Source organism: Hemitrygon akajei, chromosome 25 (assembly GCF_048418815.1).
Source record: "Hemitrygon akajei chromosome 25, sHemAka1.3, whole genome shotgun sequence".
NCBI classification, from domain to species: domain Eukaryota; kingdom Metazoa; phylum Chordata; class Chondrichthyes; order Myliobatiformes; family Dasyatidae; genus Hemitrygon; species Hemitrygon akajei.
The window spans coordinates 45,594,084-45,611,389 of record NC_133148.1 but is presented as its reverse complement, the minus strand read 5'-3'; the positions used below and the strand labels follow the sequence as shown (position 1 = coordinate 45,611,389).

The following is a 17,306-nucleotide window of genomic DNA, read 5'->3' as shown; positions in this document are numbered from 1 at the left end:
AAACTAAACGAGGTGATTGAGGCCCAATTCCTGAGGTAAATAGCCAAGTGGGCGATTGTCAGAAGGGACCATGACAGAAGGGAGCTGAAAAGGGTTTATGAATTAGCTGGGGTCCTGGCTGCCAAGCAGAATCAAGGAAATAAGAGGAGGTATCATCAAAAGGTTAGGACCTCCCAACTTATGCCGGGAAACCGAGTCCTCATAAAGAATTTGGGGCTACCTGGAAAACATAAGTTGGCTGACCGCTGGGTGGCTATGCCCGATGTAGTGGAGAGCCAGATGCCAAATGTACCAGTTTTCCAGGTGAAACCAGAGGATGGGAATGGTCAAGATTCTCCATTGGAACCACCCTGAGCCCCTGGGATAAGAGGTGCGGGTTGACCCAGAGCCCAACCTGGAGCCTACACAGAGTAAGAGGACTCTGTGGTATCGCTGGGTGACTGAAAGGCCAACAACAGGAGAGATTAGACTGGCCCCCGCCCCTAAATGGGGTACAGACTTGGAGGATGAGGAAATAGGGGTGTGGTATATGCCGCATTTGCTAACTCCCCACTGATTGAAGAAGAGATTCCCAACCCTTCTCCCATTGAGTCAGGTGAAATCTGGGGGGAGGGTCTATCCGTGGACAGCTGGGGGGTTGAGCGGGACCCCACAAGGAATGAAGTGGGGCTCGGCCAAGGGACAGAGGAGTCCGAGTTGCAGGAGGGCACGAGTAATAGACCGCGGAAGGCCTCTCCAGGTAGACCAGAAGTACCCCCAGTACTGAAGAGGTAGGTGAGGGGGTACGGAGGTCTTAAAGAATCAGGAGACCTCTGGATAGGCTGGTCTATGTAGCACCAGGGAGCAGAGCGGTGCCCCTCCCGCTTTGGGGAGCTGTGTCACTGCCTTTTGCAGCCAGGTTGGACTTTGTGTTTTGCAGGAAGGATATGAGTAAATTTGGTGGGGGGAGCGTGTAACATCCTGGGAAAGGTTTCACTGCTAATGTAATGGTTGTTCTGTAGCAGCAGTGTTTGGGCTATGACTAGAGTTAACAGTTTTGGAAAGTGCGGTGTCCATTGAAGGGAGTGTTTGCTCTTGTGCCTGAGAGTGACTGGTTCGAGGTCTTTTGTTCAGTGGAAGATGGAGAGAGAAGATGCCAGAATGAAGAGGTTGTAGACTGCAGGATGGAGTGGACTTGGAATGGGGCCAGGAGTCGACGACGCCTGGGGGGAAATCCATGGAGGACTAACGGACAGGAAACCGTGAGCTCCAACGTGCACATTAGACTGTTTCATGAAAATGGGCCCTTTTCCTTTTGTTTTCCTTACTAACCCTCTAGTCAAATTAAAAATTGTAAAGCTAAATTGTTTAATTGTATATGGTGTACTGTCTGTTATTTCTTGATATTGATTGGTAACAGAGGAACACATTGTGGTGAACTACATATACTTGTCTGGACTGCTCCTGTGGCTCCTCCCACAGACCCCTGTATAAAGGCGATTGAGGCCTGATGCCCGGCCTCATTCTCCAGGATGTAGTGTTGTTCATTCTTCCAGTCAATAAAATCCGATACCTCGCTTCTTACGTCTCAGAGTGAGTTATTGATGGTGCATCACACATCACGCAGCATCCACACAAACAAGAGGTTTTGACCTTCGATGCAGGATTTGACATTTCTAGACTGGCACAGAAAGGGCATTAGCTGTTTTGAAGATCTTTTCATAGATAAGCACTTTGCTACTTTAGAACAATTCTCTGTAAAGTTTGGCCTACCTAACACTCATTTCTTTACATATCTCGAAATAAGACATTTTATCAACCCTTTAATACCAAACTTTCCTGAGGTACCCTTTAAAAATGTTGTGGATTTGTTTCTTCATGTGAATCCATTGGGTAAAGGTTTAATTTCTACCATTCGAAATATGTTAACGATGTTGAGGCGAGCCCTCTTCCACAAAATTAAAACTGCCTGGGAGCATGATTTAAGTTTTTCTTTGTCTGATGAGGTTTGGGATTCAATTCTCAAGTCAGTTAATTCAACTTCATGTGCTCGCCACTGCCTTTTACAGTTCAAGGTGGTACACAGGGCTCATATCTAAAACTAAATTGTTGCGGTTCTATCCTGATATTAATCCCTGTTGTGATCAGTGCAAAGGGGGCAAGGCCTCTCTTATTCATATGTATTGGGCTTGTCCTAGCTTGGAGAAATTATGGAGTGATTTTTTTTAACTTTATCTCATACTTAATTGCTATTAGAAACCTAACCCTCTGATTGCTCTTTTCGGTACTTTGGGAGAAGCTGACATGCATTTAACTCCGACTAAGCGTCGTACATTGTCTTTTGCCTCTCTTTTGGCCAGACGTGCAGTCCTTCTAAGGTGGAGAGATGCTGCCCCACCCACTCGTGCTTAATGGCTTAGAGATATTATGGCCTGCTTTGACCTTGAAACGATTAATATGTTAGGTAGTAGCCAATATACCTTTTTATAAATACAGCTCTGTGATGATATAGTTCTGATTAACCTTTTTATATCGTAAGGTTGGCTTGGAGTTGGGTAGTGGGAGGGTGGGGTGGTAACTAACTTTATACGATTCTGCTATGGGTGCTTTGCTTAATTGTTATCATTTGTTTTGCACTGTACAAACCTCTTGATTGTTTTTTTTGTTTTGTTGCATTGTAAAAACACATAAAAATTAATTTAAAAAACAAGAGGTTTTGCACCTCAGATTTCACACGTTTGGTGGGGCCAGAGACTGTCTTCCCTAGTCTAACGCGGCCAGCCGAACCTGAGTGTTACAATTCATTGTGGGTGTCTTGAGTGTGGATGTGAAGATGGATGTATTTGAAAATTATATGTAATTCAAAATGGAGCTTTCTGGATACACTATAACTACAGAATTGTCCTGTTGTGACATTTCATTGTCACAACAGGAGATTTACCTGTGATGGACTGGCCTGTATCCAGGACTTTTTGTAGGCTTTTCCATTCAAAGGGTTTCCATACCAGTCTGTGATACAACTCACACTCTCCTCCCACTGGTTCCCGTCCCCCACTACTCCCCTCTGCCCTCCGCACCTCCCTCCCTTTAGTTCATGCCCCACCTTCATTATCTTCAGCCTTTTATCACTCCCACCCTCACCTACAACCTTCCAGCGCTGTTCCCACTATCCATCCCCCATCTGCTTGTAAACCCGCTCACCTGGAGGCCCCTATCACCAGACAGCAGTTGCTCTACCCCTCCCCTCGCCTCTTTACACCGGTCACCTCCCCTCTGTCTTTCACTCCACAGGAAGGGTCTCAACCTCAAACATCACTTCTCCATTTCCACTCGAGATAGAGCGTATTCTAAGCGCAGGGGCGTTTGGGTAACTGACATCTCCATTTCATAATTTGTAAGACGATCGCAACTTCCATTAAACATTGTTTTCTTTTTTAAACATCACAAAATGTGAACATCAAATGGCAAATTCGCTCCCAATATTCCCCAAGACTTCAGAAATAGAGTACGGAAATAATAATTTATACGGCAATGACCGGTAAATATCACCAATCGGCGCAGGCGTAAACCCGCTGCGCTTTTGTTCCCAAAGTTTTCTGTTTTCGATCATAAAACTTATAACCTTCACAATTTTACAGCTTTTCTGAAACATTCACTTTAATTTGGTGAACCAAATGGACCTTTCTGACAATTGTGAAAATTTTTCAGAAAGGTCTCCGCCACTAAAAATAAATTTGACCAATGGTAGAGCAGGTCGTATGATGGATCTACGTGAGAACCAATGAAGAGAAAAGGGAGGTGGGGATGGCGAAACGCGCTCACCTCCAAGCAACCAATAGCGGCAGGCGGTCTGCATGATTCTCTAATCCGGTGAATGACGGGTGGGAGGACCGAAGGTCCTTTTAACCAATAGCGGTAAGAATAGAAACAGGAAAGCGGGATTCTGGTTCACTGTATCTGCCTGACTTTTACTCTGTTGATTCCTTTCTCGCTCTTCTATTGGCAAACAGTCAATGGCGGGAATGGTCTGGGAGTGTTTACATCCAACACTCTCGCAAACATCCTCTCCACATCAACCCTATCGGGGCCTTTCAATGGTCGATAGGCTTCTGAGGCTTTTATGGCGGTGAGCAAACAGCTTTAAGGTGCATAACCGCCCCTTCTGAACGTATCTTGACCCACGTATTTCATGTCACCCCATGTTTATATTTGTATCAATTTTTATTAAAAAAGACCTGTGCTCTGAAGTAACTGCACTATTATTTCAAGCAATAATCCTGTGATCCTTTCTGCAAAATGCTGATAACGTTAAATTGAACTTTATTCTGTGATAACTTTAAAATCAGCCATTCCCTCTCTTGATTATATCTTGTTGATTACTATATTCACACCACCCATTGTTATGTTTCTTCATGAAAAACAATTTATTTTAAACCTTTGTGCTCAAACCTCAGTCTCAATATTATCACCTCCTCCCTCCTGCTCTTTCCTGCATTCCTCAACCATCCCACTTCTCTCTGGATACTATTTTGAGTTGAAATAAGGTTTGTATTTTCCCACATACAATGTCTTTTCTTGCCTCTGAATGTACATCTTGTACGCTCCCAATTGTTGTGCTTGAATCAGACAATATTACAACTCTCATTGGTCTCACTTCCTCCACCCACTGAAAAGCGAAAGTCCAGTTGTCATTTCAGCTGAGAAATCATCATCTATCCTCACCTGCTTTTTCATGTTAAAATCAGGCACCACCAATCCTACCCCTAATCTACTATCAACATTCTTGAAGCATCTGTGTACATCTGTAAATATCCATAATAATTATTATTTACATACTATTCAACAATACCATGATTTAAAATCACTTCTTTATTTTTCTGTCCCTTTTGGAATAATTTAGGATCCGCCTCTGGTGCTTCACACAGTCATGGAGACAGCCCAGGAAAAGGCTCTGTATCACTTGCTATTTATTACTAATTCCTCTCCCTTTCTGCTTTCCCCTCAATAGTCCGTGCAAAACTTCAGAATTTCCTTTTCCCATCATGGATTTAAAAGCTGTTTACTTGGATGATGTTCTCCAGGCCCTGGGAGGTTTACCCAATAGGTTAACACAAGCTGTGTTCTTCTCAGTACTAGAGGTGTCTCTCCAAACTCCACCTTTGAATTATATCCAGTTTATTGAGCACACAGTGTGATCCTGATCCATATACCATACCTCCATAGTCCAGTATTGATCTTATTAATCCTGTATATATTGCTTTCTAGGATTTCCTATCAGCTCCCCATTCCTTTTCTATTAAACACCTCATAACATATATATTATATAATATATATATATAATGTGTCTACTTCTTTTAATTAATAAAAAGAATGATAAAGAGAAGAAGGAAGAATTTCTCAGCCTCCTGTTACACACACCAGAGCCAGATATTGATGGAATGTTTCATAATCAATGTCTCCATCCCTTGTTTCAACATATTAACCTAATTCTCCACACTCCATCCAATAAAACTGTGGATACAGGAGCTTCTCCGTTACACACACAATCTCCCTTCAATGTCCCAGCTGAAAGGCAGCACCTCTGTCCCTCAGTGCCCTGGAAAAGAACAGAACTCACTGTCGAGTCCAAAGCCTTTGGTCTTCCCAGTGTTTGGCTGAAGGAAACTTTTTGCATCCTGCAGTATTGCCCATCAGAGAGTGTGGAGTTGTTGGTACAAGTACAGGTGACACAGAACTTGATATTGACAATGCAAATGTTTTAATGTGATGTAAGCAAGAGAGAGCATTTTGAGAAAATATGCCAATGCAGGAAAATACAACACACCAGGAGTAGAAAACATAAACAGGTACCTGATTAATGCAAACCAAGAATACAATAGGATAGATTTCCCATGTCCATAACCTGGAGTGCATGTGTCAGCACAACTGATCAATCCAACTATTGACAGAGTCATTCCCAATGCCTTATCTAAGGAATTCTATCACAGGAGCAACTTATCAATGAAATTCCATGGAGACAATTGAATACAATATCATGACGTAACTACATAAAATAATAAACAGTAAAGCAGGCATGAAATATTAACACTAAATTAATTTCATTGCAATTAAATTAAAAATCAATCTCAATCCCGTGGGATTGATCTTAAAAACAATACAGTGATGTATTTGTCATGATACAACATATATACGGATGACTTTTTGTTATTCATTCGTGAGATGTGAGTAGAACAGCATTTCTTTCCCATCCCAACTGCTCTCGAACCGGGTGGATTACTGAGCCATTTCACAGTGCAGTTACAGGTCAGTTACATTACTGTGGGCCTGGAGACATATACAGGCCAGACCAGGTAAAGTCAGCAGATTCCCTTCCCTGAAACACCTCAGTCATGTGTTTAAACACCAATCCTCCAAGCCAGTCACATATTTAATGAACTGACTTTGGACATCCCAGCTGCCGTGATGTGATCTGAACTCGCATATGAACATCACACACTCAGCTTCATGATTCAATTCTCAGTAACTTCACTCACTCAACGCCATATTTGTTGCTCAGCAACCAGACTCACTCCCACTGACAGATTTTAGCCAACTACAAAGGCAGGTTGTGCAACAACTGAGGACCTTACCTTGCCACTGGCCTTTGCTCCCCTCTGGGAATGTCGGCTCCCGACCCTGGCCTGCCTCTCCTTCTTTCCCGCCATGAGAACGTGCTGCCAGTCCTCCAGTATATTTTACACTCTTCACTGCTCACAGCAACAGCTTTGTCTTCTGCTTCCTGTTTGTGTCTCCTCTCTGTTTCCTCTCTCTCTGTCAGCTAAGGGCTCCGACAGTCTGTTTGTACACAGTGCAGGCAGCTTGTCAGAGCCAGCTTCTGACCTCGTGCACTGTGGGGTGGGAGGGAGAAATGAGGCAGCAAATTGTAGGTCTGAAGGTGGAAAGAGAGAGAGAGAGAGAAAGGTCAGGTAGAGAGAGAGATGCAAGTAAGGGAATGGAGGGAGAGATCACAGAGTAAAAGGGACTGTACTGGACTAATGTACAAATACAAGCCATGTTCCTCACTGTGTTTTGGCACTGGGAATCGTGAGTCCTGACGAAGGGTCTTGGCCGAAAACATCGACTGTACTTCTAACTATAGATGCTGCCTGGCCTGCTGCGTTCCACCAGCATTTTGTGTGTGTTGCTTGAATTTCCAGCATCTGCAGATTTCCTCATGTTTGCATTTTTAAATTCACAGGGAGCAGGAATTCAGTTCTTTGGACCTTTTGGACATTTTCTGGGACAGACAGGATATGTATGAATAATTTTGCACCTTTATTTAAGAAGGGCTGCAAATAAAATTAAATGCTGAGAACTATAGACTGGTAAACCCAATATCTTTGTAGGAAGTTAATATAATAGAGCAAATATTGGTGGGAAATTAGATTGGGAAGATTTTAAAAACCACCAGAAAGCAACAAAACAAGTTTAAAAGAAGCAAAAGATGGAACACAAAAATCTTAAAGAGGATACTAAAAGTTTCTTCAGACACATAAAGTGTAAAGGAGAGGTGAGAGTGGATATCAGACCACTGGAAAACAACGCTGGAGAGGTCGTAATGGGGACAAGGAAATGGTCATTAATCTGTATAACGATCCTGCATCAGGCTTCACTGTGGAAGACACTAGCAGTATGCTGGAAGTTCAAGAGAGTCAGGGGGCAAAACTGGGAGATGGTGCCATTACTAGGGAGAAGGTTCTTGAGAAACTGAACGGTCTGAAGGTAGATACGTCACCTCGTCCAGATGCTGTACATTGTTCCATTGTTTAAAAAGGGTTCTAAGAGTAAACCTAGCAAATATCGGCCTGTAAGTTTGATGGCAGTGGTGAGTAAGTTAATGGGAAGTATTCTTAGAGATGGTATATATAATTGTCTGGATAGACAGGGTCTTATTAGGATCAGTCAATGGATTTGTGCGTGGAAGGTCGTGTTTGACAAATCTTATTGAATTTTTTGAAGAGGTCACGAGGAAAGTTGCTGAGAGTAAAGCAATGGATGTTGTCTATATGGACCTCAGTGAGGCCTTTGACAAGGTTCCACACGAAAAGTTAGTTAGGAAGGTTCAATCATTAGGTATTAATATTGAAATAGTAAAATGGATTCAACAGTGGCTGGATGGGAGATGCCAGAGAGTAGTGGTGGATAACTGTTTGTCAGGTTGGAGGCCAGTGACTGGTGGTGTGCCTCAGGGATCTATACTGGGTCCAATGTTGTTTGTCATTTACATTAATGATCTGGATGATGGGGTGTAAATTGGATTAGTACATATGCAGATGATACTCAGATAGGTGACGTGGATAATGAAGTAGGTTTTCAGAGCTTGCAGAGAGATTTAGGCCACTTCGAAGAGTGGGCTGAAAGATGGCAGATGGAGTTTAATGCTGATAAATGTGAGGTGCTACATTTTGGTAGGACTAATCAAATTAGGGCAATGAGGATTGCAGTAGAACAGAGTGATCTAGGAATAATGGTGCATAGTTCACTGAAGGTGGAATCTCATGTGCATAGGGTGGTGAAGAAAGCTTTTGGTATGCTGGCCTTTATAAATCAGAGCATTGAGTATAGGAGTTGAGATGTAATGTTAGTATTGTTCAAGGTATTGGTGAGGCCAAATTTGGAGTATTGTGTACAGTTCTGGTCACCGAATTATAGGAAAGATGTCAACATATTAGAGAGAGTACAGAAGAGATTTACTAGAATGTTACCTGCGGTTCAGCACCTAAATTACAGAGAAAGGTTGAAGAAGTTAGGTCTTTATCCTTTGGAGCGTAGAAGGTTGAGGGGGGTCTTGATAGAGGTATTTAAAATTATGACGAGAATAGATAGAGTTGACGGAATAGGCTTTTTCCATTGACAGTACGGGAGATTCAAGTGCAGGTAGGTGGGACTAGGTGAGAGTAAGCGTTTGGCGCGGACTAGAACGGCCGAGATGGCCTGTTTCTGTGCTGTAATTGTTATATGGTTATACACCCAGGTTCTGGAAGAGGTGGCTGAAGGGATTGTGGAGACATTAGTAATGATCTTTAAAGGAATCACTAGATTCTGGAATGGGTCCAGAAGACTGGAAGACTGCAAATGTCACTCCACTCTTCAAGAAGAAGAGAGGCAGAAGAAAGAAAATTATAGGTCAGCTCATCTGACCGAAGTGGTTTGGAAGATGTTGGAGTCGACTGATAAGGATGTGTTTTTGGAGTACTTGGAGATACATGATAAAATAGGCCAAGGTCAGCATGGTTTCTTCAGGTGAAAATCTTGCCTGACGAATCTGTTGGAATCCTTCAATGAAATACAAAGCAGAATAGACAAAGGAGAATTGGTGGATGTTGTGTACTTGGATTTTCAGAAGGCTTTTGACAAGATGCCACACATGAGGCTGCTTTACTAGTTACAAGCCCGTGGTATTAAAGGAAAGATACTAGCATGTATAAAGTGGCTGATTGACAGGACGCAAAGAGTAGGAAGAAAGGGAGCCTTTTCCAGTTGGTTGCCAGTGACTAGTGGTGTTCCACAGGGTTCTGTGTTGGGACTGTTTCTTTGAACATGTAATGTCAATGACATGGATGATGGAATTGATGGCTTTGTTGTAAAGTTTGCAAATGATCTGAAGATAGATGGAGGGGCAGGTAGTTTTGAGGAAGTAGAGAGGCTACAGAAGGATTTAGACAGATTAGGAGAATGGGCAATGAAGTGGCAGATGGAATAGTGTCAGGAAGAGTTTGGCCAGGCTGAGTCAGCGGTGAGGAAGGCAAACGCGATATCAGCATTGATTTTAAGAGGACTAAAATATTGTACGCAGCCTATCAGCAGCGTCAACACAGCTCTACGAACTAACTAAAAGTACAAAAGGTATAAGCGGAGTGGCCATTATCTGGAGTAGGCCAGTGGCAAGAGTAGAAGTGGCAGGTTTTGGCTCAAAAGAGGCTTCGGCTCAGAAGAGGCATCGGCTCTGTGTAAAGCGTCTGTTAAGATTTCCTTTTTATCTTTTTTCCCTCTCTTGCTGCTCTATTTAAATGGCTGTGGTGCGTTCTTCATGCCGGAAGTTAGATCGTGGGAGACCCAGAGTCTCCTGGGGAACTACATCTGTGTGAAGTGCATCTGGTGCAGCTCCTTGAAGACCATGTTAGGGATCTGGAGCAGCAACTGGATGACCTTCAGCTTGTATGGGAGAATGAGGACATAATTGATCAAAGTTGCAGAGAAGTAGTCACCCCGAAGTTGCAGGAGGCGAGTAGCTGGGTGACTGTCAGGAGAAATGGAAAATGGCAGTTAGAGTAGAGCACCCCTGTGGCCATTCCCCTCAAATGTATCTGCTTTGGATACTTTTGTGGTGGATAACCTCCCGGGAGAATGCTACAACCACCAGCTTACAGGCACTGCCCATGGGTCCGTCGTGCAGAAGAGAAATAGAGAGAAGAAGGGAGTGCTGGTGATAGGGGATTCAATAGTGAGAACAGACAGGACATTCTGTGAGCGTGAACGGGACAGCCGGATGGTATGTTGCCTCCCAGGTGCCAGGGTCAGGGATGTCTTAGGTCGCATCCACATACATTTTGAGTGGGAGGGGGAGCAGCCAGATGGTACATATTGGTACCATTGACATAGATACGACCATTGCTGGTAGAATCTCAGGTGGTGGTGAGAGAGCGTACAGGAGTGAGATATCCCCACTAGTGGAGTGGTGCTGTAGCAACAGCCTGGCACTCGTCAGTAAGACGAAAGAACTCATTGTGGACTTCAGGAGGGGCAAGACGAAGGAACACATACCCATCCTCAGAGGGATCAGAAGTGGAGAGAGTGAGCAGCTTCAAGTTCCTGGGTGTCAAGATCTCTGAGGATCTCACCTGGTCCCAGCATATTGATGTATTTATAAAAAAGGCAAGACAGTGGCTATATTTTAAAGGAGTTTGAATAGATTGGTTAAGTCAACAAATACACTCAAAAACTTCTATAGTTGTACTGTGGAGAGTAATCTGACAGGCTGCATCACTGTCTGGTATGGAGGGGCTAGTGCACAGGACCGAAAGAAGCAGCAGAATGTTGTAAATCTAGTCAGTTCCATCTTGGGTACCAGCCTACAAAGTACCTAGGACATCTTTAGGGAGCAGTGTCTCAGAAAGGCAACACCCAGTATTAAGGACCCCCAGCACCCAGGCCATGCCCTTTTCTCATTGTTACCATCAGGCAGGAGGTACAGAAGTCTGAAGGCACACACTCAGCGATTCAGGAACAGCTTCTTCCCCTCTGCCAGTCGATTCCTAAATGGACATGGAATTTTTGGACACTACCTCACTTTATTTTAATATATAGTAATTCTGTTTTTGCACATTTTTTAAAAATCTATTCAATATATGTATTTTTTTATTTATTAAATTTTATAAAATTACAAAGAATAATGTGATGATAAAATAGTGAGAAAAATAATATTAACCCTCCCCCCTCCCCTTAACCCTTATCTAAAGAAAAAAAAAGAAGAGAAAGATTGCCTGGATATCGGAGGATCCCCACATGCTCCATGGAGTTCAAAATAATTTTAATATTTATTTTTACTTTCCCCAATTACTTTATAATTTTATCTTCAAAGGACCTATGTATTTAATCCTATCTTTTGTAAGTATGGGAGCCAAATTTTCAAAAATATATCATATTCATTTCTTAGATAGTATGTAATTTTTTCAAGTGGAATACAACTATGTATTTCATTATTCCAACAATCAATAGTTAAATATAAATCAGATTTCCAAGTAACTGCAATAACTTTTTTGGCTAATGCCAATGAAATTTTTATAAATTTTTTCTGATACTTATTCAATTTAAGTTTCTGTATTGTCCCTTCAATGTCTCCTAATAAAAATAATACTGGACTACGTGGGAGTTGTACTCCAGTAATTTGTTCCAATAAAAGTCTTAGATTTATCCAAAATGGTTGAATTTTAAAACAAGACCAAGTAGAATGTAAAAAAGTACCAATTTCTTGATTACATCGAAAACATTGGTCAGACATATTTGAATTTAATCTATTTATTTTCTGTGGAGTTCTATATAATTGATGTAAAAAATTATATTGTATTAATCTAAGTCGAACATTTATTGTATTTCTCATACTATCAGAACATAATCTTGACCAGTTTTTTCCATCAATTTTAACATTCAAATCAGATTCCCATTTTTGTCTTGATTTATGAATTCCTGATTTAATTGTCTGTTTTTGAATCAGATTATACATACAATTCTTGGCTCTGCACTCCCTAGTAGTCTGCCCAGATCAATACCTAATCCTCTTGTTAGATAGATAGATAGATAGATAGATAGATAGATAGATAGATAGATACTTTATTCATCCCCATGGGGAAATTCAACTTTTTTTTTCCAATGTCCCATACACTTGTTGTAGCAAAACTAATTACATACAATACTTAACTCAGTAAAAAATATGATATGCATCTAAATCACTATCTCAAAAAGCATTAATAATAGCTTTTAAAAAGTTCTTAAGTCCTGGCGGTAGAATTGTAAAGCCTAATGGCATTGGGGAGTATTGACCTCTTCATCCTGTCTGAGGAGCATTGCATCGATAGTAACCTGTCGCTGAAACTGCTTCTCTGTCTCTGGATGGTGCTATGTAGAGGATGTTCAGAGTTATCCATAATTGACCGTAGCCTACTCAGCACCCTTCGCTCAGCTACCGATGTTAAACTCTCCAGTACTTTGCCCACGACAGAGCCCGCCTTCCTTACCAGCTTATTAAGACGTGAGGCGTCCCTCTTCTTAATGCTTCCTCCCCAACACGCCACCACAAAGAAGAGGGCGCTCTCCACAACTGACCTATAGAACATCTTCAGCATCTCACTACAGACATTGAATGACGCCAACCTTCTTAGGAAGTACAGTCGACTCTGTGCCTTCCTGCACAAGGCATCTGTGTTGGCAGTCCAGTCTAGCTTCTCGTCTAACTGTACTCCCAGATACTTGCGTATCTGGCACACTCCCAGACACACTTTGTGTATATGGGCTCAGTTCAGGAAATGCTATGGTTTCCAGGGGTTTTCCGTTTCCAGCCCTGTCGCACATAATCACCTTTTTTTTACCTACTACGTATGATTCAGCATTCCATGTTTGGTATAGGAAGGGCATTAGACATTTTGAAGATCTTTTCATTGATAATTGCTTCTCTTCTTGTCAGCAGCTCTCTGTTAAGTTCAATCTGCCTAACGCTCATTTCAGATATCTCCAAATCCGACACTTTATTGCTCCTTTAATTCCTAATTTTCCTGAAATGCCTGCAAAAAATGCTATGGACCTATTTCTTTCCATTAATCCACTAGGTAAAGGTTTAATATCAATTATCCGAGATAAACTAGCAGCCTTACGACGGGCCCCTGTGGATAAAATTAAAATGGCCTGGGAGCAGGATTTAAATATCTCCTTATCCGAGGAGAGCTGGGACTCAGTTCTCAAATCGGTTAACTCAACCTCTCTTTGTGCTCGCCATTGCCTTTTACAGTTTGATTGTTCATAGAGCCCATATGTCTAAATCTAAACTATCTCGATTCTACCCTAGCATTAGTCCGCTCTGTGATAAATGCAAGAGGGGCGTGGCCTCTCTCATCCATATGTATTGGTTCTGTCCTAGCTTGGAGAAATTCTGGAAAGATGTCTTCACTACGTTATCGTGTATTCTGAATCAGCACCTAGAACCAAACCCCTTAATTGCTCTGTTCGGTTTTTGGGGCGAGACAGATTTATGTCTGGGTCCGACCAAATGCCGAATATTATCCTTTGCCTCTCTCCTGGCTAGACGCTTGATCCTCCTTAGATGGAGAGATGTTGCCCCGCCCACTCATGCACAATGGCTTAACGACATTATGGCCTGCGTGGACCTCGAAAAAATTCATTATTCAGTTCTTAATTCGGATCTAAAGTTTCATAAAGTCTGGGGAGCTTTTATCGAGTACTTAAATAACCTTCCTCTTGACTAGGGTTTTTTTTCTTCTTCTTTCGGTCCCTTGCTTTCAGCTCCCTTTTTTTCTGGTAGTAGGCGTTATTATCCTCTGTTGCTAAGTGTATTCACAGTCTGGGAGTTTGACTGTCCTGACTTATACTCTCTATATTGTGTTGTGGTTGGTCTGGAGTTGTTGTTGTTTTTTCTTGTGTTGTGGGGCTTGGGGAGGATACTAAGCTTACTTGTCTTTAATTTAGGTGCTTTTTTGTTAAATTCTCTTCCTTTGTAGCATATTGTTATTGTATGCTTAATTTTGCACTGTATTAATGTTCCTCATTGGGATTTGGGGTTTTTAATTTGTAAAATGTTTCAAAAAACTAATAATTTTTTTTTAAGTTATACATACAAGATGTAAATTTTTTAATTTTTCCTTTTTGAATTAATATTTCTATTTCACTAGGTTTTGGCATCAACATTGTTTGTCCCAACTTTTCTCGTAAATAAGCCTTTAATTGAAAATAACAGAAAAGAGTGTTATTTGATATTTTATATTTATTTTTTAATTGATCAAACGACATCAATATACCTCCTTCAAAACAATCACCTATATATTTAATCCCATTTTGGAACCAATTATGTAAAAGTTTATTATCCATTGTAAAAGGAATAAGCCTATTTTGAATTAAAGTTCTTTTTGCTAATATAGATTTCTTTATCTCATCATCCATATTTACTTTATTCCATAAATCAATCAAGTGTCTTAATATAGGAGATTCTTTTTTTTCCCGTATCCATTTGGATTCCCATTTATATATAAAATCTTCTGGTATGTTTTCTCCTATCTTATCTAATTCTATTCTAATCCATGCCGGTTTTTCTTCATCAAAAAAAGACGCAATAAATCTAAGTTGATTTGCTTTATAATAATTCTTAAAATTTGGAAGTTGTAACCCTCCTAAATCAAATTTACATGTCAATTTTTCCAATGATATTCTTGACATCTTTCCTTTCCAAAGAAATTTCCTTACATATTTATTCAGTTCTTGAAAAAACTTCTGAGGTAATTGTATTGGTAAAGTTTGGAATAAATATTGCAATTTAGGAAATATATTCATTTTTACAGCATTAACTCTACCTATTAATGTTATTGGTAACATCATCCATTTATCAAGATCCTCTTTTTTTAATAATGGCAAATAATTTTGTTTATATAAATTTTTTACATCATTATCAACTCTAATACCTAAATATTTTATCCCATTTATTGACCATCAAAATTGAGTTACTAATCGACATTGATTATAATTTCCTTTGGTAAGGGGTAAAATTTCACTTTTATCCCAATTTACTTTATACCCTGATACTTTCCCGTATTCTTCCAATCTAAAAGATAATCTTTGCAAAGATTGTAATGGGTTTGTTAGATAAATCAAAACATCATCAGCAAATAAATTAATCTTATATTCTTCTTGATTAACTCTAAAACCCCCAATGTCTGAATCTGTTCTAATTAATTCAGCTAATGGTTCTATTGCCAATACAAATAAAGCAGGTGATAATGGGCAGCCTTGTCTAGTTGACCTCGTTAAGCAAAATGGTGTTGAAATCTGACCATTTGTAACTACTTTAGCTTGAGGATTAGTATTTAAGGTTTTAATCCATTGTATAAAAGATTTTCCTAACTCATATTTTTCCAATACCTTAAATAAAAAATCCCATTCCAATCTATCAAATGCTTTTTCTGCATCCAAAGCAACTGCCACACTCATTTCCTCTCTTTTTTGTGCCAAATGAATTATACTAAGTAACCGGGTTATATTATCCATTGATTGTCTGTTTTTAATAAAAGGATCTCTATCTTTCTTTGGCAATACAGTTATGATCGCTGTTAAAAAAGATTGTGGGAGTTTATGCATTCTTTCCACTTGGTATATTAATTCCATAAAGGGAGGAATTAATAAATCTTTAAATTTTTTATAAAATTCAGGAGGAAAACCATCTTCTCCTGGGGATTTATTACTCTGAAGTGATTCTAAAGCTCCTTCAACCTCTTTTAATGTAAAGGGCATATCTAATCCTTTCTGTTCTTCCAAATTTAATTTTGGAAGGGTTATTTGTGATAAAAATTTGTCTATCTCAGCAATCTTATTTTGTGATTCTGATTGATATAGTTCAGTATAAAAAATTTTTAAAGTTTCATTAATTTCTAAAGGTTTATAAGTAACTTTATTTACACTTGTTCTAATTGCATTTATTGTTTTAGAAGCCTGTTCTGTTTTCAACTGCCAAGCAAGAATTTTATGTGATCTTTCACCTAATTCGTAATATTTCTGTTTAGTTCTCATAATTACTTTTTCTGTACGATATGTCTGGAGTGTATTATATTGTCGTTTTTTATTAACAAGTTGTCTTCGTTTTTCTTCTGTCATATATCTTTGAGATTCTTTTTCTAACTTTATGATTTTTTTTCCAATTGATGTATTTCTGCCATGTATTCCTTCTTAATTTTAGATGTATAACTTATAATCTGACGCCTTAAATATGCTTTCATCGCTTCCCATAATACAATTTTATCCTCAACTGAATGTAAATTTGTATCAAAAAAAATTGAATCTGTTTTTGCATAAAATCACAAAAATCTTGATGTTTTAATAAAATTGAATTAAATCTCCATCTATAAATCGATTCCTCCTTATCCATCATTATCATTGTCATTATCAAGGGGGAATGATCTGACAGTATTCTTGCTTTATATTCCACACTTTTCACTCTATCTTGAATCTTTTTTGATAATAAAAAAAATCAATCCTTGAGTAAGTTTTATGTCTATTTGAATAAAATGAATAATCTCTTTCTCTTGGATTAATTTTTCTCCATATATCAATCAGGTTTAAATCTTTCATTGATGATAGAGGTAGTTTTATTACCGTAGATGTCGGATTATAAGCCGCTACTTTATTCCCACATTTTGAACAGCTTTGAACACTGCGGCCTTTACTACGGTGCGGCTAATGCATGATTTTTTTTCATGCCGCCAAAAACATTTTGCCTCGTAACAGTAGACCAATAAAATTGATGAGTAGTTCACAGAGGTCCAATGAAATTGTACGATAAATCAAGCGCACTTTCACAATTAAATTATTGTAAATCAGTCATTTGTACTCACCCTCATCAACATGGAAAACACTCGAAGAAAAGCATTGTGCTGCCTTTATGGCAGTTATTTAGTTTATAATATTTTCGCTTCGTAATTCATTTGTTAGTATTTTCTAGTTAAAGTTAGAAGTGTTTTAACTATATTTGTTTTCTGTACTACATCCCGGGATGCTATGACGTCACATCCGGTTTC

At 39.7% G+C, this 17,306-nt stretch overlaps 1 long non-coding RNA gene across 1 annotated transcript in view; it reads right to left on the bottom strand.

The window, feature by feature from the left end:
* Positions 1–6,756, bottom strand: part of LOC140716598 (uncharacterized) — a 100,175-nt gene extending 93,419 nt beyond the window's left edge. Inside the window, exon 1 of the long non-coding RNA XR_012096323.1 lies at positions 6,609–6,756. This is a non-coding gene — a long non-coding RNA (uncharacterized lncRNA). The remainder of the gene's footprint in view (positions 1–6,608) is intronic.
* Positions 6,757–17,306: the final 10,550 nt, after the last annotated feature.